The sequence below is a fragment of the Rhinoraja longicauda genome, chromosome 3 (genome assembly GCF_053455715.1).
Source record: "Rhinoraja longicauda isolate Sanriku21f chromosome 3, sRhiLon1.1, whole genome shotgun sequence".
Taxonomy (NCBI): Eukaryota; Metazoa; Chordata; class Chondrichthyes; order Rajiformes; family Arhynchobatidae; genus Rhinoraja; species Rhinoraja longicauda.
In genome coordinates, this window is record NC_135955.1 from 77,486,901 (window position 1) to 77,510,378 (window position 23,478).

At 39.5% G+C, this 23,478-nt stretch overlaps 1 protein-coding gene across 6 annotated transcripts in view; it reads left to right on the plus strand.

Annotated features, from left to right (window-relative positions):
• kiaa0825 (KIAA0825 ortholog) overlaps positions 1–23,478 on the plus strand; it is a 269,652-nt gene that overhangs the window by 192,923 nt on the left and 53,251 nt on the right. Inside the window, exons 20-21 of one of the 6 annotated variants that reach the window (XR_013547071.1) lie at positions 8,892–9,084; positions 14,325–14,437. The exons of the other annotated variants lie outside the window; for them this stretch is intronic. The gene's annotated coding sequence lies outside the window, so the exon portion shown is untranslated. Of the gene's footprint in view, positions 1–8,891; positions 9,085–14,324; positions 14,438–23,478 lie in introns of those variants that run through there. 6 annotated transcript variants of the gene reach the window in all.

Below are 23,478 nucleotides of genomic sequence, written 5' to 3' on the forward strand. Positions count from 1 at the left end.
ACTTTTTCACCCAGAGAGCTGTGAATTTGTGGAATTCTCTGCCACAGAGGGCAGTGGAAGCCAAATCACTGGATGGATTTAAGAGAGAGTTAGATAGAGCTCTTAGAAGTTCAAGGGAATCCTCATTTTAATTATCAAAAGCAAAGCCATCTGCCTTGTAATTAGATTCATGAAAATAAAGTTCACCAAATAAAATAACATTACAAGCGGAGAGGTCGATAGTCCAAATTCTGGATGTTTTCCATAATTTGGAGGATTTGAAAAATGGCTTGCAATGCGATAGCATCCACAAACTAAAGATGTGAAAACAATGACATATATGATATTATACTTCTCAAGATCAAATTAGAAAAAGGTGATTCATTACACTTTACCCTGTGAAATAAAAACGAACAATAGTGTCACAGTCATACAACTCATCCATTGCGAGCAAGGTGCCCCATCTAAGCTAGTGTAATTTGCCTGTGTCTGGCCCATATTACTCTCAACCTTTCCCATCCATGTACCTGTTCAAATGTCTTTTGAATGTTGTTATTGTACCTGTGTCAACCAATTCCTGTTGTAGCTCGTTCCATATACCCACAACCTTTATGTGAAAAGGTTGCCCCTTAGGTTCCAATTAAATCTTTCCCCTCTCACCTTAAATTTTGGTTGAACAACCCTATGAAAAAGACAATGTGCATTTAGCCTATCTATTCCCCTCATGATGTTAAACACCTCTATAGGATCATCCCTTAACCTCCAAGGAATTAAGTCCTGGTCTACCTAACTTCTTCCAATAGCTCAGGCCTTCAAGTATTGGGAACATCCTTTTAAATCTCTGCACCCTTTCTAGCTTAATCGCATCTTTCCTATTGCAGGGTAACCAAACAACACAATATTCCAAGTGTTGCCTCACCATTCTTTTGTACAACTGTTAGATAATGTCCCAACATCTGTATTCATTTCTGAGATTGATGAAGGTAAGTATGCTCCTCAATCCCCTATAATCCTCCAAGGAGAGATACACTTGATCCTACCTTATCCACGTCTCCTTTTTCCTGACCAGAACCTCAATTTCTCTCGCCATCCAGGATTCATTACTCCTACGTACCTTGCCCTTCACTCCAACAGGAACATGCACAAACACACATAAAACAATCCCACTTTCCAGAATGAGCCTGCAAACATCCCACTCCAAACAACTTTTGCAAGCTCCTGTCTAATACCATCAAAATTGGCCTTGCCCCAATTTAGAACATAAACTTGTGGACAACCCTGTTTTTATCCATAACTATTTTAAAGCTAATAGAATTGTGGTCACTGGCCACCAAAAGATTTGCCCACTGACACTTCATTCACTTGTCTTGCCCAATTACCTAAGAGTAGATTAAACTTTGCCCTCTCTCTTGTAGGGCCCTCTCTCTACTTGTCTGAGGAAAATGGTAAAATGAAATATCTGCATCAATTTGATTTTTAGTTTTAAAAATTAAGTTGATAATGTTTCTATAGTTGAGAAGATCAATTTAAGATTACCAATTGTGAGAGCACTTGTTTTCATGAATGATATATTTTATACAATTGGTAATCAGTTCAAGCCACAAGTATTTTGGGTAAAACTATTAAAATGTTATCACAAAATCTCAGGGTTAATAACCTCTGAACTGTAACCATTCCATGCTGCAATTGAGTGAAGGGTGAACAGGTCAAATAGTTGAATGCATGACTGAAAGAGTAGTGTAGGATCGGGGCTTAATTTATTGGGATGGGTTCCATATAAACTGAATTAGTCCCATTGTTCTGGTAAATTGAAAATGTGAAGCATTCCTAACAATTTGAATAGGGTGAGCAAAATGTGACAGGAAATTGAGAGATCTTAATGGGAACTGTTGCTGATCAAAACTAAGACAATTCCATGATGAGATAGATGAATTAAGGGTTAACAAGACAGGTGAATTAAAGGTATTAGTAATTAATCTTAAATACATTTAAATGGTTTTGATCTAAATAGAAGGTTTTTTTTTAGGGTACATGATGTTGATAAAGGACAAATAAAATGGAATGGCCTGATTGAAGCCTGGAAAATAAAGGTCCTAATAATAAAAATAATATAAAGGCAGCACTAATTATGGTTGGGAAGAGCAAGGAGAATCAGGATAAGTGGAGAAGAAGCTGCTCTGGTTAGTAGTAGCATTAACATTATTTGGAAGGTATGAACCAAGAAATAAAAGCTCATAGAAATGGTAACACAAAAATTGTAGGAGACATTAATCTTCGTATACAGAAGACTAATCAAATTGGCTGAAGTAGATTGGAGGATGTTCAGAGAAAACATTTAAAACTGTTTCCTGAAGCCACACATTAGGGAACCAATTAGGGAGCAGGCTATTTCAGACTTAGTCTTGAGTAATGAGACACAGCTAATTAATAATCCCACGGTAAGGGATCCTGTAGGGAAAATGATCACTTTGTGATTGGATTTTATATTGAATTTGAGAGTGATACTGTTTAATCAGACACTAAACTTTTGGAATTAAAGAAAGCCAGATACATAGATTTGATGGGATAGATTGGCTAAAAGTAGAAAATTAGATTCAAAGGCTTGCCATTAGACAAATATCAGAAAAATGTTTAGAGACATTTAATAAAATTCTCCTTTGAGAAAGAAAAACTGCACTGGAAAAGTGATCCATTATTGTCCAATTAAAGAAGTTAGGAACAGTATCAAATTAAAAGATGTACTTGTGGCGGCTCCCAAGGGTCGGGCCATACCACTACCGACCCCTCGGCACGGGAATGGACCAGTCCAGGGGGGCGGTCCGGTACTACAGATATAAAGACAAGGTTTTGGGCGCGAAGCCATTCCGGCAGACTCGACCCGTCTAATAAACCATAACGCCCCCAAAATACCTGGCTCCTTGCCTTTATTTCGGGCCTCTACCGATGCGCCACATACTTATCTTGAGAATTGGGACGGTTTTAGGAACCTGCAATGTGATAAATATTTATTTGCTGTTTTTACCATGGAGAAAGATATGAAGACTCGGGACCTGGGACAGTTACTGAATATTTCATGAGGACAGTCTGTATTACAGTAGAAGAATTAGTGGACGTCCTAAGATGAATGAAGATAGATGATTCTCCAATGCCTGATCAGATATATCCAAGGACACTATGGGAAGCTAGGGAAAAAAGATAGAGAGAGCAGAATGTAATTCTCAGCATTGTATCGCAACAGTTCCAAAGACAAAGTTCAGTGCTCACAATGGGGTGGAGGTGATTTGGATAGAACCATAGATATGGAAGGACCGTTCACATGCCTGATAACAAAGGGGGGAAAGTCTTCCTGACTCCTGGTAGTGCGCGCTTTTAAACTGCTGTATCTTCTGACAGACAGAAGCAGGGAGAAGAATGAATGGCTGGGATGGGACAAGACTTTGATTCTGTAGGGTGCTTTTCCAAGGCAGAGTGAATTGTAGATGGTGGAGAGTCTGGTCTGTGTGAATGGACTGGCCTACATCCACAATGTTCTGCAATATCTTGTAGCCTTGGGCAAAGCTGTTGGCAAACCAAACTGCGATGCAACCTGACAGTATATTTTCTATTTATTCACAAAATGCTGGAGTAACTCAGCAGGTCAGGCAGCATCTCGGGAGAGAAGGAATGGGTGACGTTTCGGGTCGAGACCCTTCTTCAGACTGATGTCGGGGGTGGGACAAAGGAAGGATATAGGTGGGGACAGGAAGATAGAGGGAGATCTGGGAAGGAGGAGGGGAAGGGAGGGACAGAGGAGCTATCTGAAGTTGGAGAAGTCGACGTTCATACCACCGGCCCGCAAACTGCCCAGGCGAAATATGAGGTGCTGCTCCTCCAATTTCCGTCGGGCCTCACTATGGCACTGGAGGAGGCCCATGACAGAGAGATCAGACTGGGAATGGGAGGGGGAGTTAAAGTGCTGGGCCACCGGGAGATCAGTTGCGTTAATGCGGACCGAGCGCAGGTGTTCAGCGAAGCGATCGCCGAGCCTGCGCTTGGTTTCGCCGATATAAATAAGTTGACATCTAGAGCAGCGGATGCAATAGATGAGGTTGGAGGAGGTGCAGGTGAACCTCTGTCTCACCTGGAAAGACTGTTTGGGTCCTTTGATGGAGTTGAGGGGGGAGGTAAAGGGACAGGTGTTGCATCTCGTGCCGTTGCAAGGGAAAGTGCCCGGGGTTAGGGTGGTTTGGGTAGGAAGGGACGAGTGGACCAGGGAGTTGCGGAGGGAATGGTCTCTGCGGAACGCAGAAAGGGGAGGGGATGGGAAGATATGGCCAGTGGTGGGGTCCTGTTGTAGGTGACGGAAATGTTGGTGGATGATATGTTGGATCCGCTGGCTGGTGGGGTGGAAGGTGAGAACGAGGGGGATCCTGTCCTTGTTGCGAGTGGGGGGAGGGGGAGCAAGAGCAGAGCTGCGGGATGTAGAAGAGACTAGTGAGAGCCTCATCTATAATGGAGGAGGGGAAGCCCCGTTTTCTGAAAAACGAGGACATCTAGGAAGCCCTAGTCTGAAACACCTCATCCCGGGCGCAGATGCGGCGTAGACGGAGGAATTGGGAGTAGGGGATAGACTTTTTTCAGGGGGCCGGGTGGGAAGAAGTGTAGTCCATATAGCTGTGCGAGTCGGTGGGCTTGTAGTAAATGTCCGTCACTAGTTTTTCTCCTGTGATGGAGACGGTGAGGTCCAGAAACGGGAGGGAGATGTCAGAGATAGTCCAGGTATATTTAAGGGCAGGATGGAAATTGGAGGTGAAGTGTATGAAGTCAGTGAGTTCTGCATGGGTGCAAGAGGTAGCACCAATGCAGTCGTCGATGTAGCGGAGGTAGAGTTCGGGGATGGGGCCAGTGTACGTCTGGAACAGGGATTGTTCGACGTACCCGACAAAGAGGCAGGCGTAGCTAGGGCCCATGCGAGTGCCCATAGCTACGCCTCTGGTTTGGAGGAAGTGGGAGGAGTCAAAGGAGAAGTTGTTGAGGGTAAAGTATATTTTCTATAGTCCATACGTAAAAGTTTGAAAGAGTTATTGGAGACACGCCAAATTTCTGTCACCTCAGGAAGTAGAGGCATTGGTGTGCCTTTTTGATTGTCGCTTCAATGTGGTTGTCCATGACAGATCGTTGGTAATATTGACTCCAAGTGGAAGCTCTCAACCATTTCCACTTCGGTACCATTGATGCTGATTGGGGCATGTGGTCCATTACTAGCTCCTTTGTCTTGCCAACATTGAGGGAGAGGTTGTTGTCCTGATACCATGTTACCAAGTTCTCTATTTCTTTCCTGTACTCCGTCTCATCATTGTTTGTGATCTGGTCCACCACAATAAAGTCATCAGCAAGCTTGTTGGTGGAGTAGAGCTGAATTTAGCTGTACTGTCATGAGTAAATAGGAAGTATAAAAGGGGACTGAGAAAGAATCCTTGCAGGGCACCGACAAACAACAGAGGACCTAGCACTAATCCATGTGGCATACCACTGGCACATGCCTCCAATCCTGAGAAACAACCTTCCACAGCAATGTTTGCCTCCTATCACCAGGCCAATTTTGTATCTTATTGGCCAGCTTACCCTGGATTTCATGGTTCAAATCTTCTGGAGCAGCCTACCATGATGTTGGACTTTGAAGACAATGTTTACTGCCTTCTGTTGGTCTTGGTCTTCTGTTAGCACCAAAGCACATTCCTTGTATATGCACATCCTTGGCCAATAAACATATTCATTCATTCATTCATTCATTCATTCATTCATTCATTCATTCATTCTCTTCAAATGCACATTTGAATCTGTGAAACTCAATTTCCTACGCAACATTAGGTATTCTTAAATAAAGACACAATGTTGAAAGTCATTGATTTCTTGTTCTTCTACTTATTATTTACTTTACCAGTGGAGATAAAGGAGACAAGCGATAGACTGGCATAGTTGTACTTATGGAATCATAGGGTGACAGAGAGTGCGAGATGCCTCTGCCACAATCTGTGACTGGCTTATCCCAGTGTGAAATTTCAGAATGTACAAGAGATTCATATGGGCTAGCATTTTCCATGAGGAAGCTTCTTTAAGTTTCAGCAGAAATCTTTCAGATTCATTACTATACATTTTCATGGTAGTAAGTGCAAGAAACAGTTGTAAAAGTCAACAGTTTTAATAGAAATGTAACACTAAATAGATGTAATATACATATATACATAAGAAGGTAAAGTGTATAGTATCCAAAAGAAGACCAGGAGAAAATTAGCAGTAAGTAGAAAACGTTGAGTGATCTTTAATACATTTTAAGTTTGCTTATAGTTTTATATTGTCCAGAATGGTATAATTGCATAAGCAGGAGGATTCAAACCGTCATGTATGTATGACTTCCAGGACTGCTTGTCAAGTGACTATACCTGCTGTTATTGTTTGTTTGTCCCTGTTTCTTGGGCACTGCTTGGGGACATAATGTAGTTATCTGTAAGGCAAATGCATCTCCAATTAGTTCATTATGGGTCAGTAGGTCCAGCTGTCTAGGAGCAAACCTTAGTCCATACCTTACTCTTTCTATCCCTGCCCACGATATCGCAAGCATGTGTGGTGGTAAAGACTTACACTGCAAAAAGAAGGGCTTTTTTCATAAAACAAGATTTGTTCGTTATAAAGATTCAGTGTTTTATACAGGAGCTGCACATACAGAGAGCTGATATTGTCAATGTGTGATGCAGCAGATGTCACTCCATGTGCCTGGAACCTGCTGACATTTGGATATGTGGAAGAACTGAGCTACATAATAAAATTTGATTAAAATTAAATGCATCCTTGGTCATTGTATCCGTTCATTTCCTGCACTCAACAGTGTATTTTTGTAGTCAGCTCCATAGTTAATTTATTTAATCAGGATGCATGTAGGGAAGCTGCACTTTGTTTTAACTGAGCGCTGTGGCAGATGTCAGGTTGCACATCATTACACATGATACACTCTGTATAAGTGGTGCCATTGGTGTGGCTCACAGAACCTGGCGTCCAAGCCACTTTTTACCTATGACTGTAGCAAAGCTCATCCATATAAGATGATCACATTTCAAATGCATAGTGCTTCAACCTAAATGATTCTGTAATAGATGCATGACTAATTTTCTGTCTTAGTTAATGGTTAAAACAATATCTTTAGGCATTATCTTTCCCAGTTTACTCAGATTGGTTAAGGATCTTCTTTCTCAAAGAATAATGGATAAATAATACATTAGATTATTTAAAATAGGCTCAAATACATTTCCAGAAGTATACCAGTGAGAGAGGTAAAACGATTAAACGGAAAAGCCTGAACAAACTCTCTTCGAGGACTTCTCGGCCTGCCTAGCTGAGCAGTCTGTACTAAAAATGACCTTAAAAATCTGATGGATTATTATCCTATATTTGATAATATTATTAATGAAAGACACAAGCCTTAGATTGATTTTATATTTTACTCTGTATTATCTCACTATTATGCATTTTCTGCCACATATTCTGTTAAATAGTATATTTACTGTACCTGATGGACCTCAGGGAATTTCAAAGATGATCTGAGCTGTCTAAAAAACATTATAAAGTGCTTATGCTTTTACAGTTTAACTTGGTGCTGAGATATTATTTTAGGATCTCCATGAAATTTTCACTGTATAATAAGCAGTGCAAAAATCGTGCAATTTATTCCCCTACCACACAAGCTCAAAACAGTGGCCTAATCATAGATTCAGAATTCCAATACCCTGATGGATTTTCATCACCATAAAGAGGTTGCTGTAGCTGCACAATTCAATCTTGGTACCACATTATGTCATTGAGGAGTTTCTCACGCCCAATTTGTCCCATTGTAATCCTCATGTAAAAATCTTTAAATAATTACTTCCAAATGCTTTCAAGAAACTGTGATCCAATGGGAAACTAGTACAATTGTTTGGGTAAAACGAATTGCACTGTTCTTATAATTGTATATCTGCATTGTTGAACAATAAAAATGACACCCTTTGTATCAAAGAGAAAACATTGATTGGCAGATTTGAAATGAAAAAAACATCACATAATAGTTTGTAAGTTTATTGAAATAAAAATGTGAATGTTTCTTTTATTTGGAAAAAAACTTAAGATTATAGTTAAAACTTTATAAAATGTGTGCAGATGAATAACAGAAACAGCATGTAATGTTGTCTTGATTTTTTAAGTAAATTCTTGTGGGGAAGGTCGTTGTAAAAGCAGTTTCTATACCTTCTCAAAGTCCAACTTTGATAGCCATTACTGCTCGGGGATGGAATGGAGGTATAGCTTACGCACACACCGCACTCTGAGATAACAAAAACGAATCTTCCAAACGCTATTTCTTGATTAATTGGTCTTTATTAAAGTAGCACAAATCAAAAGAGTAATTCATAACTTTTCGTTCTTATCAACTGTTTCTTCTTCAAACAATACAGTAAAAATCGTGTGGTCATTACCGTGTGGTCCTTGTGAGTATAGCTGGCGCGAGTGTGGCAATCGTGAGTGTGGCAGACGTGAGTGTGGTAAAAAATTGTATTGTCTCCATCCTCCGAGACTAAACTGACCCACAATCTCTGTTGCTATGCTAGCCTCCTCCAATGTAGACACTCCCCATTACGTATCAAATAACACCCACAAGCATGCAAAAAAGCCAGAAACTAGAAATATTAAACATAGCCATAATACAATGACAGTAACTAAATTAAGCATAAATGGCTCCTGCACACCAGCCCCTAATTGTTCTGTGTATATGACGAAGCAATTACTAATAGATACCAAAAGGAGCTATAAAAGCTTAATATATATCAAAAACAAAGGTAATATGCATTATATGTTGGCATTCAAACTTATTTAGCGATTCTTCAATCATTTCCTTCACCTTCTAGAAACAGATATATCTTGGTTATTGGTCTTACCAAGATGTTGTCCTTTAACGTCCGGCACGATCTCCAGTATCCTGCCCATCAACCAAGAACCTTGTAGTGCAGTAGAATCAACCACCAAGACGATATCACCTGGAATCACCTGGAATAAAATTTCTTCTCACTCTCAACCATCATTGACGTTTTTGAATTAGAGGTAAATATTCTTGTGTCCACTGTTTCCAAAAAAGGTCTGCCATATATTGTACCTGTCTCCATCTGTGTCTAACATACAAATCTTCCTCACAAAGAGCCCAGGTGGTAACATTGGCTTAGTTTTCAATAAAAGAATATGATTTGGTGTAAGTGCTTCCAGGTCACTTTGATCATCAGAACTTTTGGTAATAGGTCGGACATTCAAAATTGCTTCAATTTCACAAAACAAAGTTTGCAATCCTTCTTCATCCAGAACTTGCTGTTTAAGAACAGAGCGCAGCACATTTCAAACCATGCGAATCAATCGTTCCCAAACATCGCCGTGATGGGATCCCGCTGGGGGATTAAAGTTCCATCGTATCCCTTGTTGAAGTATATCATTCTGAATCTTGTTCTGATTCAAGCTTTTAAGCGCTTCTCTTAACTCTCTTTCCGCTCCAACAAAATTTGTACCATTATCTGATCTCAATGATAGAACTTGACCTCGTCGACAAATAAATCTTCGTAATGCATGAATACAGGAGTCTGTATCAAATGTAGATGCAATTTCAAGATGTATCACTCTACTTGCCATGCAAGTGAAGATTACACCATACCTTTTCACCAGACATCACCCTCTCTTGACCTCGATAGGACCGAAATAATCAACTCCTAAGCTCTCCATCACTTCGATTCAGCTGGTCTTCTGGCACCCTTTCGGCCCGTTATGCCCTTTCGGCATAACCATTATCAATCATCTCTGTGAGGAAAGATATATTCATCATGAAATTTCGTATTCATGCCAAACTTGCGTTTCAGATTCTGAATGCGTTATTCTGCAATGCAACGGTCATTCGGCAGACTAACACTTTCTTGTTTAAAAGGTAAGTCTAGGCAATAGTGTCCTTCTATCATCTTTACTGAGTGATGCATCATTTCCAAAAAAATTATTTATTCTCTGGACATTTCTTCTGATTCCTTGCTGGTTCTTTCATTGAAGTTGTGATTATATTGCTTGGTCAACAACTCCTCTAGATTTACATTAGATATTCGATTGACGACAGCAGCAGTATAGTTATTCCTTTTCCTGCCTTTGTTGTTACTTCTCAAGGAGCCATAGATAACCCATTGGAGTATGGTTCTCACAGCAAACGGTCCATCTCCTTGACTGGTAACAGCCTTTCTAGGTTCTAATGCCTTCAAAGCATTCATTCCGATAAGTAGGTCGATATCAGAATTTATTTTAGGTATCTTGACATCCTTCAAGTAAGGCCATTTTTCCAAGTCTTCTTGCTTAAGTATATTTGGATGAGTGACGGGCATAGTCTCTTGTGTAAACACATCAGATATTTGTATAAAATTGTCTTCCTCCAGACTAGATATTTATAACTATCGTAGCGTTTCTGACCATTCATGGTGTTCAAGAGAAGCTTAACCTTTTCTCCTGTAACGTTCAGCCTTCTCATCAAGCTTTCTGTGCATAAGTTAGCTGAACTTCCACTGTCCAAAAATGCATATGTTTCTAACACTGTATTCCCCTCGCTGCTCCTTACCTGTACTGGTAAGATGGAGAAAATACAGGTTTCTGCCCCGGCCCCAATCTGTGCATTTAACTGAGGTGAGGCAACAACATCACTCGTAGCTGGCTTCTCCTTTTGTTCCATTCGCTCCGGCTTTTCGTCCGTATTCCTCTGTTCATCCTGAAGCAATTCAGGATGATCTTGTTTGCATATATTACAAGTTATCCGATTCCTGCAGTCTTTAACCACGTGTCCTTTCTTCAGACATCCATAACAGATTCCTTTCTCCTTCAAGAAGTCAATCTTATCTTTATATTCCTTTTTCTTGAATTTTCAACACCATCTTATAGTGTGACCAACTTCATTACATGAAAAACAAAACCCTTGTGGCTTAATACATCCTCTTTTATTCCGTCCTTCGTTTCTACGGGTATTACGGCAGCAGCAAAACTGCTTTCCTTAGGTCCTGATCTTCCCTTTGTTTCAGTAAAGGTAGAGCATTTGACAGTTGCTGATTTAGGATCTTGAATATTCCCATAGCGTAGGTTTGACATTAACCGTACTTCTCTTTCCATGAAATTCACCAGGTCAGGAAACATGGCCTCTCTATCGTCAACTTCCTGTATCAGGCCTGCTTTATCTCTCCACTTTTCTCTAGGCCTATAGGGCAGTTTTAGAGTGATAGCCTTCATGTTACTAACAACATTCATTTCTTTCATGTGGATGCTATTTCTTATTTAATTACACAACCCCTAAGAAATATCGCAAACTTATGCAAAGCCTTCACATCTTCCGCCTTGATAACTGACCAAACAAAGGCCTTTCTCATGTATGCGTTAGCAATCTTCTGTTTGTTAACAAAATGCTCTTCAATCAACTCTCTTGCCATTTGATAGCCCTCATCCGCAGGCAAATGTCGACAACTTTTAACAAGCTGCTTCGAATATCCGCTTGTGTATTGCTCTAGAAATTGTAAGCGATCTCTGTGACTTGTAGTTTTCATTTCCACTCCTTCTTCAAACTCTACTATGAAAGTTTCATATTGTAAAGGATCACCATCATATTTAGGAATTTCCATTGGGGGTAAGGTGACAGAAAGATTTTGTTGAACCATGAGCTCGCTGAGACTCGTTTGATTCCTTACCAATTCATAGAATTCATTTTGAAATTCCTGGCTTAGTGCAGGTCGATCCAGATACATTTTGTCACGAGTCCCATAATCAGTTGTTTGTCTCTGGCTGGGTGCAGGTAGCTGATGAACAGGCCTCTGAGAAGAGTACTGGGTTGGCTCTTTTCGAACCTTAACAGACATCCCAAAGGTAGGTTGCTTCGGTCTAGCACCCGCTTGCTTTGGTGAAGTTTTGAAGGCCATCCACTTACTCAAGTGCCAGTTTGGCGTCACGAGACCAGACTGGCTCTGGCTGAGGGTTGCCTTTAGCTGTTGTTTCCAGCTTAGTAGCTCCTTCTTGGATTAAGGAACTCTTCTTCTGAGATACTCTCGAGCTGCATTTTGATCTTTGGCCTTCCAGTATGTCCCTCCTTGCTCCAGCAGCTGCCAGCTTCGTGGTTATTTCCAACCGTTCCTTCTCTCTCTTCAGCTGTTCTGCTTGTCTTCTCAGCTGATCTTCTTGTTCCTCAATCTCATATTTTTGCTCTAAGGCAGCAGCTTCTAGCGAGAGAGCAGCCATGTCAGCTTCAACTTCCATTTGAGCAGAGACCCTCGTAGTTGAATTGGTTACAGAACCAGATTTACGTCTGGATCTTCGCATTGAAACGTTTGAGACACTATCCGGAGGTGTAATTTCTTCTCCCACTTCAACACCTTGTTGCATCGCACCTTCTACTGTAGAGTGCAATGTTTGACGTATGGTTTCAGACAACTACTTCTCCGCATCAGCCATGAAACCATCACAAAATTCCACCCTCTCTTGAAACCATTGAGTGTGCCATTCGAATTGCTCCTTTGGTAGTTGAAAACACAGTATTGAGTGTTGTTTTTCTCCAACCTCATGGCAAAGGTTAAGTAGTTGATCCAGATTAGATTGTACAATGTTCGCATTCTCATCTGATTCCATTAGTTCCTTCTGACAGTCAATTAATTGATGACTTGCTTCCACAACTTGTCTCTCTCCTTCTGGCATCTTTCCAGATAGGCTGCCTGCCCTTTTTCCGAAAGTTTAATGTCTCTTTTCTCATATCTTCTTGATTTTTGCTCCGCATCTCCCTCCTGTGGCGGTTCTTCATACTTACCTGATGGAAGATCCATGATGAATTGGTGCTTATCACTATGTTCCAGAAACACCAGAAGAATTCGAAACAGAATGAATATTTTTTCAAAACACATCATTAATTCCAAGGCTGAGAGTCTTCGGCCAATCGCTAGCTGAGCACCTTATCTTGTAGAAGTTCACAACATCGTTAATTTTCAAGGTCGTGCTCTGCGAGTTTGGTTTTCTTGTCTCCTCGTAGCATAAACAAGCTTCTTGTATCAAGTAGTACTTCTGCAGAAAATTTCCCACAGGCTTACAAGTTTTTTAAACTTCTTAACTTAAAATTACGACTAAACAGTCGTCTACTCACGTTACCGGTCAATGAAGTCTTCAATCTTCTAATGATCCAGGTGTAGACCATGTCAATTTACCTTTGACCGGCAGATTCTTTGTTCCTTTGATTTCAGCTCTAATCCCTGGCAGAGATTCAGCGTCTTCTTCAATTCCACTGTTGAATCAGATTTTGCTTGTAGAACAAGCCTTTCTTAGATTCTTCTGTCAGAATAGCCTTTTTTACTCTAGTTCATTCAGAGAAGTTTTTTACTCTAGTCCATTCAGAGAAGTTTTTTACTCTAATCCATTCAGAGAAAGGTTTTTTACTCTAATGAAATGGCAGTTTCTATACCTTCTCAAAGTCCAACTTCGATAGCCATTACTGCTCGGGGATGGAATGGAGGTATAGCTTACGCACACACCGCACTCTGAGATAACAAAGACAAATCTTCCAAACGCTGTTTCTTGATTAATTGGTCTTTATTAAAGTAGCACAAATCAAAAGAGTAATTCATAACTTTTCGTTCTTATCAACTGTTTCTTCTTCAAACAATACAGTAAAAATTGTGTGGTCGTTACCGTGTGGTCCTTGTGAGTATAGCTGGCACGAGTGTGGCAGACATGAGTGTGGTAAAAAATTGTATTCTCCATCCTCCGAGACTAAACTGACCCACAATCTCTGTTGCTACACTAGTCTCCTCCAATGTAGACACTCCCCATTACGCATCAAATCACACCCACAAGCACGCAAAAAAGACAGAAACTAGAAATATTAAACACAGCCATAATACAATGACAGTAACTAAATTAAGCATAAATGGCTCCTTCAGTCATTGAAGAAAAAGATACATTTAGTCAGGTGAAACCAGAAATACTTCCTTACCCTTGGAAGTTTTCCACTTAAAGAATTGATGAGAAACAGGGTCTAACAATTTCAGCCCTGCTATGGTAGAAATTGAACATTTGTGTTATAATTAGGAGGAAAAATATAGGAGGCAGTGATTATATAAATATGATGAGAATTCTTGTTGAAAGAAATTTTAAAGTACACTTGTTAATATTCATTTTGATATGCAGTAGAATTATGTTTTTTATTGATAATCAACTTCAATATAAAATATCAGTTGCCCATTACAGAACTTCTGCACTTGAGGATTAAATGTACATATTCTTGAATGAATTTCTTTTTAAACCTGCAGTTGCTGAAGATCTAAAATTAAAACAGAAAATGTTGGAAACATTTAGTAAGTCAGGCAGCATTAGTAGGAAAATGCAGAGTTAATGTTTCAGGTTGAAAACGTTTTGATAAAGCTCAATCCTCAGTATGTAATCTGATTTGCAACCTCAACTGATTGAATGCATGTTAACATTGAAAATTTCAGTAATTGTACTTAAATTTGTACTGAATAAGCTCTTTACAAAGTTCTACCTAAGGTATGCAATTTTTTTTAAATTATTTTTTAGCCCATGAACTAACTTTCCATGGTTATCCTATATTAATTGACCTACACTTTACCAGCAAAAAGAACTGATTAGGAAATGGTAAATTCAATGTTGCAGACTCTTGTTAAAAAGCTGCAGGATGAGCTGAAAAAGGAGCAGGATGAAAGAACACTGGAGAACATTGCAAAAGCTTTCAAATCAGTTAAAAAGGGAAACCATCATAACAAATGTTTCCACAACCTCCGACCTTACATAACAGTAGTTGAATACAACTTTTAACTTTTTCTCCTCTGGTCCCCCTCTGCCAAATCTTAAATCCCTCAGTGATGTGTGTCCTCGTTTTATGCTCCTCCTACCACCTAGCTACATTCTGTCAGTTGCTGGTATATCTGATGTGTTAAGTTTCACATATAATAACAATGCTACAACCACCTTATTACTAACCACCTAACCACCTATCTCAACCCCTTCAAATCTTTCTGACGTATCATACCTTTAGTCGAACAAATATTCTCCAATTAAATATTGCTAAAATTGGCTCTTGTCACAAACTAAAAGAGGCGATCAGCTGAACACTAATTAAAATAAAGCTTAGAGATATAAAGCTTAGAGGTATAAGACTTGGCAATGGGATGAAGCATCAGACAAAAACGCATGCTTTACGAACTTCTTAACAGCAACGGCCATTTTATTATCCCCAAATCTTTGGGAGATTTATAGAGATAAGTTATTCTGAGGACTTCGAAAGGTTTGAAAATATACAGTTTATGCTATTATTTAGAATACTTATAAGAAGTAAATTCATGATATAAATTCTTTAGTACATATAACTGAATAAATATTATTATAACTAGAAACATATTTTTAAAATGTTTACATGGTGCTGTTAATAAAAATTCCGTTCAGTAACTTTGTTCTTTATATGCGCCATCCATCAATGCAATTATTTGGAAAAACATATGCTCAGCATTTAAGAAACACCATCTGAAAATATTCACCTTTTTGTAAATTATGTTTAAATTGATTTTGATAGACTGATAGTAACAGTGAACAGAACAAAGCTTTCCAAAATTGGTAGAAAAAAATGACAGCAATATACTCCAGGAACAAATATAGCGCTGAGAGGGTTAAAAATTACCAATTCAATTTTATGAACAAATATTCGATGACTGGAGTCCTATAATTTAGTTTCATGGTTTATTAAGTCAGATCATAATGGTCCTGATGTTAAAGAAAATGATGAAAATTAAACATCTAGTTGTACACACTGCGTGTTCCACTTGCAGCATGCGCTGCATGTGTCACTTTTTTTTCTCTCAGTTCTTTTTAATCTTTTATTCATAGCATTGCAGGTGATGAAAAATTTATGCTGTGAATGTGGCATTAAAATAAATGCAAAACGAAAACGGAGGCAGCTTATACTGACAACTTAAATATATTTTTCAACACTGAGTTGAACATTGTTAGTAGATATCCCTAGTATGTTATAATGAGTTTTTGTCACAAACTAACCTTTCAGACACAAACAGGAAACACAATTCACAATGTACAATCAAATTATATTGTGAATTAAGTGGGATATCATTTTAACCCTTTTATGACTATAACAAATATTCCCATGGTATCAAATAATTATTCAGTGCTTTATTCTTTCTTGTAGGCTAGAAATTATTCTATTCCTTCTCATATTTTTGATACGCTGTTCAACAGACTTGAAGCTGAAAATCGATTGTATAAAGCAATTGACATTTCTTTATGCACTGTGAAATTGTATTGTGGTCTTCTGTGCATGTGACATATCTTTGCTTGGAGGCTACTGATGCACAACAGGAGAAAAGACGTTTGATGTTATTGTTGTAACACTGAAACATATATAGGCATATGTGTTGTAGCAACACTGTCTTGAATGGAAACGCAAGCTTTAGCAGGAGGAGTAATGCCGATGCAATCCTCAGTTAAAGGTTGGTTTGGATGAGAACATACAGGTCAAGATTAGCAAATTTGCTGATGATACAAATTTGCTGATAATGGTTTGCAGATAGTGAAGATGGTTGTGAACGATTGCAGCAGGATCTGGATTGATTGGCCAGGTGGGCTGAGGAATGGTTGATGGAATTTAATGCAGAGAAGTGTGAGGTGTTGCATTTTGGGACGTCGAACAAGGGCAGGACCTACACAGTAAATGGTTGGCCTCTGGGTAGTTCAAGTTCAAAGTTCAAAAACACGATTTGTCCCCGTGGGGCAATTTACAAAGGCACGTAGAGTAGTACAAAAACTTTTGGGTGGGGGGGGGATTAGCAGGGTGAGCAGCGGGACAGGGGTGGTTGGGAGTTGAGGAGCTGAACAGCCTTGGGGCCAAAGGTTGCCCTTCTCCTCTGTGTCCTACAGCCTGGGCAGATGTTGTAGAGCAGAGGGATCTAGGAGTACAAGTGCATGGTTCCTTGAAGGTTGTGTCGCAGGTAGATAAGGTGGTCAAAAAGGCTTTTGGCTCTTTGGCCTTCATCGGTCAGAGTATTGAGTATAATAATAATAATAATAATACATTTTATTTATATAGCGCTTTTCATATACTCAAAGACGCTTTACAGAGATTTTGAGAACATAGGGAAATTAATAAATAGATAAATAAGTAAATAAATAAATGAACAGAGAAAGGAGACAGTAGGTGAGGTGACCTTCAGTGGTTGAAGGCAGTACTGAACAGGTGAGACTTCAGCGATGTTTTGAATGTGGTGAGTGTGGGGGAGTCTCTAACGGTTTGGGGTAGTGAGTTCCATAGGGTGGGAGCAGCGATGGAGAAAGCCCTGTCCCCCATGGATCTGAGTTTAGTCCGGATGTGGGGGGATAGGAGATTGGCAGCGGCAGAGCGGAGGGTGCAGGTGGGAGTGTGCCTGTGGAGGAGGTCGGTCAGGTAGGATGGGGCCAGGTTATGGAGGGCTTTGTAGGTTATGAGGAGGATTTTGTACTGGATTCTCTGGGGGATGGGGAGCCAGTGGAGTTTATAAAGGACGGGGGTGATATGGTCACGGATCGAGGTGTGTGTGAGTAGACGGGCAGCGGAGTTTTGAATGTATTGAAGTTTATTGATGATTTTTGAGGGTGCGCCATAGAGGAGGCTGTTGCAGTAGTCCAGACGGGAGGTGATGAAGGCGTGGATGAGGGTTTCTGCAGCTGTGGAGGAGAGGGATGGACGGAGACGGGCAATGTTTTTGAGGTAGAAGAAGGCTGTCTTTGTGATGTGTTTGATGTGTTTGTCGAAGGAGAGGGTTTGATCAAGGATGATTCCAAGATTCCGGATGTTGGGAGGTCATGTTGCAGTTGTATAAGATGTTAGTGAGACCGCAATTGGAATATTGTGTTCAGTTCTGGGCACCATGTGATTGGAAAGATATTGTCAAGCTTGAAAGGATTCTGAAAAGATTTACGAGGATGTTGCCTGGACTAGAGGGAGTGAGCTACAGGGAGAGGTTGAGTTGGCTGGGTCTCTATTCCATGGAGTGTAGGAGGATGAGCGGTCGGCTGGTTCAACACCAACATGCATCGTTGGGGGGGTTGCGTTCATCCATTCCACTGATTCCATCAGATGTTGACTCAGACACCCCTGCAATTATGTCCATTCCACCATTCAGAGTAAGGGTAAGGGCCTTAAAATTTTAAAGTGGGATCTTTAGTGAGCCTGAGCAGTGTGGGACAGCAAGCCCACCACCTTATCGGCTTTGAATGCCCACTATAACTCTGAAAGCATCCATGTCATCCATTATGGTCCAATGCCTATTTGATGCAAGCACTTAGCTTTTGGAATTCTACAGTCCAACTGATGCCTTCTCTTTACTTCATGTTGTTGAGCATGCATTTAGCAACAGGCGGTATCCCACAAGCTGCATCATTTATAGGGATAATCTGTTACTTTCAGGTTAGCTTCTGGTTATTTTTTTTGTTATTGTTACAATTTTCCAGTGTTTGTTCATTTCTGGAGTTTGCTCTAAGTTGCAAAGTCTACAGGGAGTATTTTTATTCTAACTTATTTACAGATGGAAAAGCCATCATAATTTGTCAATCATTCATTTCCCTTGAAATGGTGATCGTAATCTGTCTTCTTGAACTACAGCAGTTCTTCCAGTGAAGATACTCATTGCAGGATCCCCAGTTTCCAATCTGATCAGTGTAATGCAGTTGGTACTTTCATGCTTCATGTTGCTGCTAATCCCTGGGATGTCGATGGTGGGAGTCCTGGTGATGGTAATGCCTATGAATGAAAGATTAATTTGTTAGATTATTTGGTGTCTTTTTTGACTACTTTTTAGTCCTTGCTGCAAACAAGCATGAACTGTCTTGTTGTCTACAATTGAAATAGAATTCTGACATTGCACAATTATTTGCAAACATTCCCATTTCTGATGCTATGATGAAAGTAACTCAATTGATGGTGCAGCTAAAGGTGGGGCGCTGCCCTGAAAAACACTTGCAGCAATGGCCTGAGGTCACCTAATGAACGTCCAACAAGCACAACTCTCTTCCTTCGTGCAAAGTCAACCATTCAAAAGTTTTTCCCTGGATGACCATTAACTAATTCTAACTAATATATAAAATTAACCAGGATCTGTCGGAATCTCCAGCAAATTATCATATGAGTGCAAGATTTGTGATGTAAACCGATAGCGTTTCTGACTTACGGAAACTTTATGATACAGGCAGTTCTCGGAACCTTTACACGACTCTGGAGGTGTGTATGGTTATAAAGAACAGTTATCCTGCTCTGAGTAAGATGATTGTGGGAAATTTCTGTCGTTCATATTTTATGTTGTTCTCTGAACAAGTTCCAACTTGGATTTGTGAACTATATTCACGCCGGTGACATTATATGCCTCCCTTCCTTAAATCTACCTCCTGTGCTGATGGTCAGTGAGGAGGAGTTGGTAGGAAAATAACTGCAGATGCTGGTACAAATCGAAGGTATCACAAAATGCTGGGGTAACTCAGCAGGTACGGCAGCATCTCTGGAGAGAAAGAATGGGTGATGTTTCGGGTCGAGACCCTTCTTCAGACTGATGTCAGGGGGGGCGGGACAAAGAAAGGATATAGGTGGAGACAGGAAGACATTGGGAGAACTGGGAAGGGGAGGTGAATGGAGGGACAAAGGAGCTATCTGAAGAGAAGTCAATGTTCATACCGCTGGGCTGTAAGCTGCCCAAAGTGAAATATGAGGTGCTGTTCCTCCAATTTGCGGTGGGCCTCACTATGACACTGGAGGAGGCCCATGACAGAAAGGTCAGACTGGGAGTGGGAGGGGGAGCTGAAGTGCTCAGCCACCGTGAGATCAGGTTGGTGAAGGTGGACTGAGTGAAGGTGTTGAGCGAAACGATCGCCGAGCCTGCGTTTGGTCTCGCCGATGTAGAGAAGTAGATAATTGAACTACTTTGGGCAGGATTTGTCTTCCAGGATGACTTGCATCCACTGCTTTCAGACAGTCTTCCGGAATATCCTTCAGGTCTCTGATGGACATACCTCTTCTTTCAATTCATTGCAGTCTTCAGTACAGCATTTGGAAACCATAGTAGGGAATAGCATGTCATATTTAACAATTATTAACAGTTTTTAAGCCAATTAGAATTCTTAGGATGGAGATACGAGAAGGATGGAATTTGAGGAATGGTCCCGATCCGAGACATCGCCTGTCCATTCCCTCTAATGCTGTCTGACCCACTGAATTCCTCCAGCACTTTGTGTTTTACTTAAAAATGTAGGAGCCCTGACTGTACCCAATACAGTTACCAGATACTTCCCGTTTAAAAGGTAGCTCTAAATATGAATAGTCAATTAATTATGATTGAAATATTATGATAACCACCTTCTATAACATCGAACCAATGCAGAGGATGGTAATGCTGTCCATATATCAATTCAAACCAGCAGCACTGTAGCATTGGCTTACTGTTTGTACTAAAGATGTACAGATTACTTTTGAATTACACACCCATTTTGGTCCGGGGTGCGGGCTGTAGGATGCGTTCTCAGAAAATATAATCTCAACAAAAAAATGATATAATGAATTTTTGCAAGAACTCAAAACAGCAACAACAAATGAGTTAGTGAATGAAATTTGGTAACGTACAACAGATGTTTGTATTTTTGCATACCATTGTGATGTTATGTGTTAAATCTTAATGTGTATGTTTATATAACCATAGTGGCAGCTTAAAACTAGAGAATTAACAAATAGTAACAAATCATTTCCTTGAGCTTAAGCACTTATTCAAATCTTTGTTATTTGGTTAAAAAAGAAAAACATTATGAATGCATCTACTTAGAGCTGAGATTTCTGAAATTATTTTTTTGCTTAAAATGTTATGTGAGTTAACAACTCTATAGAATCTGCATGTTTAAAATTTTATTGGTGCAAAACCTGTAGCAGTATTTACCATCATGTCATATTGTCACTTTCTTCTGCCTTCATTTGGTAATAAGATGTATTAGCCCTTGTAGTATTGATCATCGTTTTTCCTTGTTCATTTTTGCATATCCTTTTAAGGGTCATGGTGCCATAGGTCACCCAGCAAGGAAATAGGCTTCTGTGCCCACCAAGACCATGCCTAACAAACATCCACACAGGTCAAACATTATTTCCATTTTTTATTCTCTCCACATTTTCAACATTCTCTATTCCTCACCCATATACTAGGAGCAACTTACAATTGCTAATTAACCTACCAACCCACACATCTTTGGAATGTAGGAGGAGACTGAAGTACCCGAGGGACGTTTGTGCAGTCATAGAGTGAACATGCAACCTCTACGCAAAGCACCAAAGGTCAGAATTGAACCCTGTTCCGTGCAGCTGTGATGCAGTAGCTTCACCAGCTGCCAACTGTACTTCTCAAAATGTAGTGAGGGTAGCTGCCCCAATCTCCCACCGATGTACTGTGTTCCAGATTTCAAATACTTTCTGGATGAGAAAGTTCTTCCTAAATCCACCTCTAAGCCTCTTAGCCCGTTACCATAAACCTATGCCCTATTCTTTTAGATATCTCTGCTATGGAGAAAAGTTTCCGATTATCCCCTCATAATTTAGCATACCTCTATTAGGTCCTCCATCAACCTCCTCTGCTTCAAGGAAAACAAACCCATTCTATTCGGACTCTCATAATTTACATGGTCCATCACAGGTAACATCCTTGTGAATCTTCTCTGCTTCCTGTCAAATGAAATCACACATTAATGAAATACATAAGTAAAAAGGCTTTGGACTTTTGATTTACATTTATATTATACTTTTATTACTTACATTAACATATGATGAGTAAAAATTTAATGTTGTGGTCTCTATTTGAGAACATATGGTGGAAATAACACTTTCAAAGGTTTTTAAGAAGGGTTCAATGTATAATGTAGATCTAAAAAAATCATGTGATTTGTTATGGATACCAGGTTTGATGTTTGAAAATATATGGTTAAAAGTAGCTTATTCCGCTTTAATTATATATCCATATAATTGCTAAGAAATCGAACCTCAAAGGTTAATAATGTCAATAACCTTACATCGTTGCAAAAAAGTATTTAAAAATGATTCTCTTTGTATCACCCCCCTGTTAATAGTTTGTCTCACCGGTTATCTAAGCATATCCAGAAGTTTTACTTTTTTTTTTCTCGTATATATTAAAGCTTTGAAACCTTCAAGATGATAGGAACCCTGTTACAAGGAACCTTCTTCACACATGCCCTTCAGGAATAAATGGTTATAATGCTTTTAATAAATGGGAAAGCAAATGCACTGAATAATGAATTAAGCGGCATAAGTTGTGATAAGAAGGAGCAAATGTAACTTCAGACACGCTGTTTGCTTTGTATAAGGTTATCTGAGAGGACTGATGTGCTACCAAGGGAGAATAAGAAAAAGGCTCATTATATTAAGATGTTCTTTTTCTCAACACAGCCTAAAACGATCTTGCTTTGCTTTCTTTTGCCCAACTCCCTTGTGTGCTTCAGTCAAGGCAACAGGCTTTACCAAGGGGATAGCTAAGATTCTTTTAGACCATCAAGCTTTGTTTGTAGTTAAAATGCCTTGTGTGTTTTAGGTTGGTTGCCCAGCAATTAAATAAAGATGTGTAATTGGCTGATCTAATTTAGGGTCAGCAGCTAGTTCTGGGAGACAAAGCTTGTAGTGCCCTCGCTGCATAGTTCTGGACTAAATTAAATTATTAATACAAGCGATGCTTTTATGTTGCTTCATAAGGATTCTTAACCTCCCATACTGGATTAAATAGAATTTTGACTTTGCAGTTTCATTAACAATGACATTTTAATATTGTGTATAAGCCTTTTTTTTTAGAATAAAACATAATTTTACAATGCTTGCAAAAGTAATTATATTTCTGTTATAAAGTTATCTTTTTACTAATATCTGCAGTTAGATTTCCATTTTTCATTGCCTTTAACCACACATCAGCATCATGTCAATATCAGTTTTATTGAGCATTTCTTTCCACCATATTTAAAAAAATAGTAATCCTGTTGTTTTAAGATTAATAAAGAACGTTACAATTTAATCCTTGCAAAATTTTCCCGAATTAGTATTTAGAGGAAATTTTAAATTATCCTGCAGGAATATGTATAGTGCAGAGCATCATGATATCAGAGTATAACATTTTAAGCCAGTGCAAACAAGGGTCTTGACCCGAAACGTTACCCATTCCTTCTCGCCAGAGATGCTGCTGAGTTATTCCAGCATTTTGTGTCTATCTTCGGTTTAAACCAGCATCTGCAATTCCTTCCTACACATTTTAAGCACTTTTCTGGCAATGTGTTTATCACAATTTAGCGTAAAACATCTCATGCAGTTGTGAATTGTAAACAAAGCAACAACAAAAAAAATCACTGCTGATAATGTGGAGCCCAGTAAATGAGCCCGGAGTT